Raw genomic sequence first — 6,486 nt, forward strand, 5'->3', positions numbered from 1 at the left:
GATGGGACCCTAAAAAAAATTACTATGTACAATAATGGATTTCTATACATTTTACATCAGATGAATACGTTTGTTGTAAGATTCAGATAATTATTTATTAAAAGTGAGACATTTTAAATGAGCTCATTGTGAAACCTGGCCCCACCCTATCATGTGATTTCCTGAGGTCAGATGGCCCAGGATGTGAGTGGGCGTTAAGGCGTCTGGGGAGGGATCTCAAAACTGGATTATAGATGGCAGAGAGTTGGTGTCGTAAGCCCCGCCTCTGTTCAAAGATGGTCGCTCACAGTGGACATAGATGCTTCTTTCACTCCTCTGTCAAACCATCTGTCCTCTCTGTCCAAAATGTGAACATTGGCATCCTCGAAAGAGTGACCTTTGACCTTTAGATGCAGATGGACTGCTGAGTCTTGTCCTGTGGAGGTGGCTCTTCTGTGTTGTGCCATGCGCTTGTGAAGTGGCTGTTTGGTCTCTCCAATGTAGAGGTCTGAGCATTCCTCGCTGCACTGTACAGCATACACCACATTGTTAAGTCTGTGTTTTGGAGTTTTGTCTTTCGGGTGAGCCAGTTTGTGTCTGAGCGTGTTGCTGGGTCTGAAATACACCGGGATGTCATGCTTGGAGAAAACTCTCCTGAGTTCCTCTGATACACCGGCTACATAGGGGATGACAATGTTGTTGCGTCTGTCCTTCTTATCCTCCCTCGCTGGTGTCTGGTCTTCTTTTCTGTGCCTCTTTGCTGACTTTAAGAACGCCCATTTAGGATAGCCGCACGTTTTGAGTGCTTCCTTTACATGTGTGTGTTCCTTCTTTTTCCTTCAGGCTTAGAGGGAACATGTTCTGCCCGGTGGTGTAGGGTCCTGATTACTCCAAGTTTGTGTTCCAGAGGGTGATGGGAGTCAAACAGGAGGTACTGGTCCGTGTGTGTGGGCTTCCGGTAAACTTCGATGTTGAGGTTGCCGTTCTCTTCAATGTGCACGGCGCAGTCCAGGAAAGGCAAACAGTCGTCCTTTGTGTCTTCCCTGGTGAACTTGATGTTTTTATCCACAGCGTTAATGTGCGCAGTGAAGGATTCCACTTCTTGTGTCTTGATTTTGACCCAGGTGTCGTCCACATATCTGTACCAGTGGCTGGGTACTCTTCCTTTGAAAGAGCCAAGCGCCTTCCTTTCCACTTCCTCCATGTAAAGGTTGGCTACAATAGGTGACACGGGGGAGCCCATGGCACAGCCATGTTTTTGTCAGTAAAAGCCTTCGTTGTATTTAAATATGTGTGGTGAGGCAGAGATCTAATAGTGTGCAGATCTGATCGGGGTTGAAGTTGGTCCTGTCCTCCAAGGAGCTGTCTTCTTGTAGTCGTTTTCTGACAGTCTCCACGGCCTCCGTGGTGGGTATGCAAGTGAAGAGAGAGACTACATCAAAGGACACCATGGTTTCATCTGGATCCAGGGTAAGTTTCTGGACCTTGTCGGTGAAGTCGGTGGAGTTCTTGATGTGGTGTGGGGTGTTCCCCACGAGAGGTGCAAGGATGGTAGCAAGGTGTTTAGCAATGTTATAAGTGGCTGAGTTTATGCTACTGACTATGGGTCTGAGTGGGACAGCTTCCTTGTGGATTTTAGGAAGTCCATAGATGCAGGGTATGGCATCCCCTGGGTAAAGCTGTGATATATAAGGCGGTCAATGATTTTGTCCTTTTCTAAGTCTTGAAGGCAAGCTATAACTTTCTTTTTGTAGCTGCTTGTGGGGTCTCGCTTTAAGGCTTCGTAGGTATTGTTGTCACTGAGGAGAGTAGTGATCTTTGTATGGTAATCTGTAGTGTTTAGGACCACGGTGCATCTTCCCTTATCAGCTGGTAAAACAGTGATGTTGTGGTCTTTGCTCAGGGAAGCGACGGCCTTCTTTTCCTGTATTGTGAGGTTGGATGGAGGGACTTTGGCACTGGAGGCTGAGACTTCCATCCTGATTTGCTCTGCTTCTGTCTGTGATAATTTATTAATCCGTATGGCAGATTCTGTGGCTGTGATGAGGTCCACTATGGGCAACTGTTGTGGAGAAATGGCAAAATTGAGTCCTTTGGCTAACTCTCTCTTTTCAGGTTCAGTGAGGTTCTGGTCTGAAAAGTTCTTAACCCATTTCTGCTGACTGTCTTCAGGTGTGTTTTCTTCTCTGGGTTGTGTAGGTTCAGAATGAGGAGTGTGTGTCTTTGAAAGCAAGATGTGAAATTTCCTGCGTTGTCTTTCTTTTCCTTTAGAGTGTTGGGCCCGCTGAGCCTTGTCCACAAACTTGTAAACCTCTTCTAAGATTGGAGAGGGTAGACGGGTTTCCAGTTCCTGCAGAGTCTGGCTGAGCTTGATCTGGAGGACATCTATAGTGAAATGGACCTGTCTTATCCTTTCACTTTAAAGGTGATTTTGTGCTCTCTGCAGAATGAAGTCTGCTCTGTATCCCCTGACAGTGGATTTCTTTGCAAGCTCCTTTGACTACGATGACTTGGATGACTGAGAACCTTCACAGACGTACTGTGCTTCAACATAATATTACTGTATTGTGTGTGTATAACCTCTTTTTAAGTTTTGTGGATATTATACATGGTTATGCTGAGGATATGTCGGCCAGTTTCTACTGGAAATGGCTTTTGGTTAAACTGTCAGCAAAGAATTTGCATTTGCACTGTTACATTTCTATATAACTTTAATGCACATAAAAAAACAGCTGCTTGTTTAAGTGAAAATACAATGATGTTTTTGCACTAATAAAGTTGTGGAGTTGTAAAGTATTTTGTCTCGTGTCAGTTATATCGTCAGTTATATCGTTATTTCAAATTTTCAAATGCATATCGTGATAAATATTTTTGGTCATATCGCCCTGCTCCAATGTCTACAGAAGGAAGCTGGAGAACTGACCAATCAGCAGCTCATGTTGCTTCTAAATCTGCATGGGCTGCAGAGCTGCTGTGATGTTAGGGTTTTATTTTGTAGGTCCTCTGACTCTTCTTCCTGCTGCTGGTGAGTTCTGCTCTTTTTCTACTCAAGTGTCACCTCTGATTATGCTCACCTGCAGAAAATAACACCCACCCTCACTGTTTATTAATCTTAACGAGCAGCTCAGTCAGCTCAGAGATTAGCCTCGAGCTAACAAGCAGATCGGTTGTCAGAAGTCATTACAGCTGAAAGAGGTCGCTGCCGCACTTTCAGCTGAACATCCTGTCAGCAGGGCCTGCTGTAACTGTGAGGCAGAGGCTCACCTGTCATCTCCGTGAGTCTGCTGTGGCTCTCTGTGCAGCAAGAAAACACAGCCGGAGGCTCGGACAGAGCTGAGTCACTAAAGAAATACCTGTCAGAGTTAGGAAATAAACCCAGCCGGCGCACAGTAAATAGACTGAGCCGGTGAGTCACTGCTGATGAGTAAACGGAGCGCTGCTGGGACAGCAGGCAATGTGTTTGGATCGTCTCGGGAAACAAAACTTCATTGTTCATTTGGCCGACCAGGGACACATGAAACACCTGCTGAGCCACCACACCTGAGCTCAGGTAAGGTTGACCTCCAGCTGACCTGTGCAGAGGGCTGCTCCTCCCTGATCCTGGATCTGCTGGAGGCCTTTTCCTGCTGCCACCAAGCGCTGCTCAGTGGATTGTTGGGGTTTCCTTCCCCGTACTGCCCCCCCCCCCCCCCCCCCCCCCCCCTTAAAACCACACTCATGTTCCAGTGCATTCTGGGTAAACTGATCCAAAGCACACTGAGGCATCACCCACCCTCCTGTGTGAGTGTGTGTATCTGTGTGTGTGTGTGTGCTTTGAGAGGATGTGGGCTGATTTAATAAGCTTTAATAAGGATACAATACACACACACACAGTCGGGTTGTGCTGGTTCTGCAGTGATAAGTCTGCATTTCAGCTGCAGGGAACACACAGTCTCTCTGTCAGATTAATGTTAGCTTCATGAATCTGTCCCATTACTCTGACGTGCCTCTTCCTCCTCGTCTTCTCGCTGTCGGCACTGCTTACAGCGGGCTCGGCCAGCAGGACGTTCACACGTGTGTGACGTCATCACTGATGGATCTGATGAAGGACGCAGGAGGAGGCGAGGGATGAGGCGATGGACCACAGGCGTGAGCTCTTCGGCTCCATGTGGAGGCCACGCCTATTTCATGGACACATCCATGCAGATTGCATGCGTGTCACCTGTGCATGCGTCCCAGGTAACAGAATGCAGAGCAGCATGACAGCAAAGATATGTTGACCTCAGACTTCCACCTGCTAAGACGTACGAGCTGGATTCAGCTGGGCTGCAGCTCGTCAGCAGCTAACAGCCCCGTGACTGAAGCTGCGATGACGAAGGTCCAAAAGTCTCTCACAGCACGGCGACGTTAACAGGAGACAAACTCAAAAATATAGATGATTGTGTCAGTGTTCATGGACGTTATTGGCTCATTCCTTCTTACTGGCTGAAATGTTTTATGGTCCATAAAAGTTTGACAGCTTAAGGCAGACTGACTCAGGTGATGGAAATACAAAGATGTGCTCATATTAACAAAATGATTTTGTCAGGAATAATTACAGCTCCACATTTCTGTTGGGTTACATTTGTGTTTTTGCCGCGTTTACTCGAACAAGTGTGAGAGTTAAAAGTTCCAGAGTGCTTTGGTCCGTCACTGTTACCACTTAGATATTGTCACTGCTCAGATTTAGGACATATTTGGATGTGTGTGTCCCAAATGATTCATTCTGAGGGTGAGAACGACCAGTGAAAGCTTCAGGCTTCTTTCTTTGATGGTTTCTGACACATTCATGGTTAAACATTGCCTCAGAGCGTGTTTCAAAAAAGGAATATTATTGAGTAATACTGAATTATGAATCTCCCAGCTCCCATCGTGTCACACTTCCTCTGTTTAGCAATCGAAGGTCGTCTCACTGCAACAGTTTAGCTCATGGCTAAAGCCAAAATCGATGTTAAGACTCATCATCTAAGATATGGAACTAACAAAGATCCCGTTTTTATCCTTCTGTAAACAGATCTCCTCTCTGTCGTTCTGGACTCCTTTTCCAGGTCTTGTTCTTATTATTATTGCTATTATTATTATTATTAGAGGCTTTCATCCTTATGTTTACTGTTAATTTGTGTTTTTTCTATTTAATGCGCAAATAAACAAAATCATTGTGACAACCAGTCAGACGGCATCTGTGGCAGGAAGGGCCTTCATGAGTACACACACACACACACACACACACACACACACACACACACACACACACACACACACACACACACAGACACAGTGTGTGATTGATTATTGATCAGAAGAGCAGATGGTTTCTCTCCTGCTGCTTCAACACCAACTGAAGGCTGGCGAAGTGCCTCTGCTGCCCTCTGTTGGACGGATACTGAGCTACAGCAGGTAACCATCAGTGTGTCTCCATCAGCAGGGGTCTGTTCTTCGTACCTCGCTAAGTAAGTCGGCTGGATTTGATTGTTGACGTTTTCGCGTGATCTTGGATCGTTCGGTTCTCCGAAGCTCATCCGGGACTTGCTGTCATAGCAACAGATCCGTAAGCGTAAACCTGGTCGGGAGCAGGCTTACTTTATGTAAACAGGATTAGATCGCGGCCACGCAGGTATGTCCGCTTCATGTATACGAAAGCAACAGCGATATTTTACCACTGTTTTACCATAAATACATATTATCAATGTAACTGAAGTTAATGCAGTATTTGATTCTTTTATTGATTTCATACAGATACATACAGGTCATTTCCTTAAAAAAGTGAAATGTACTATTAATCATTCTATTCCATGTATTTGATTATTTCAGATGTAATTCATATTTCAGAGTAGTAATAGTAAATTACTTTGTGTAATCAAGATGAGAGACCACGGCTATAAAAGCGAAGGTGGATTTGGGAAGTCTGTCGCAGCCATGTCCTGTCCGTTTACGCGAGCCACCCATTGTGGAAGGTGCAAGATTGATAAGGAGAGTTTTCAGAATTCAGCGTATATTGCGGGACAGACAGGATCCTTTAGCTCAGCGCGACAGTGTGCTCATAGAGAGATATCGATATTCCCGTGAGGGTATTATTTACTTAACCAACTTGTTGACGAGGGGGTGCAGGACCACCACCTGTCTTTGTTTGCTCTGCCCTTTTCTTGGTTGCTGTTATAAACAAACAGATTATTTCAGGGTCTCTTTCCAAGAGACTAAAAGCAATATAAGTGATAAATATTACCATTCTGTAGCATATTCTTATATTTCACTTTTACTTGTTCCCATGTTCTAGTGGGTCCTGTTGTGGCTCTAATGTGAAAGAGGATATAATGTAATATAATATAATATGATATAATGTAATATAATATGATATAATGTAATATAATATGATATAATGTAATATAATATAATAGATTTACCCTACCGCCTACTGGTGTTGGCCAGAGGGGCCGATGGCGCGATATGGCAGCCTCGCTTCTGTCAGTCTGCCCCAGGGCAGCTGTGGCT

The sequence above is a fragment of the Rhamphochromis sp. 'chilingali' genome (assembly GCF_963969265.1).
Source record: "Rhamphochromis sp. 'chilingali' genome assembly, chromosome: 15".
NCBI classification, from domain to species: Eukaryota; Metazoa; Chordata; class Actinopteri; order Cichliformes; family Cichlidae; genus Rhamphochromis; species Rhamphochromis sp. 'chilingali'.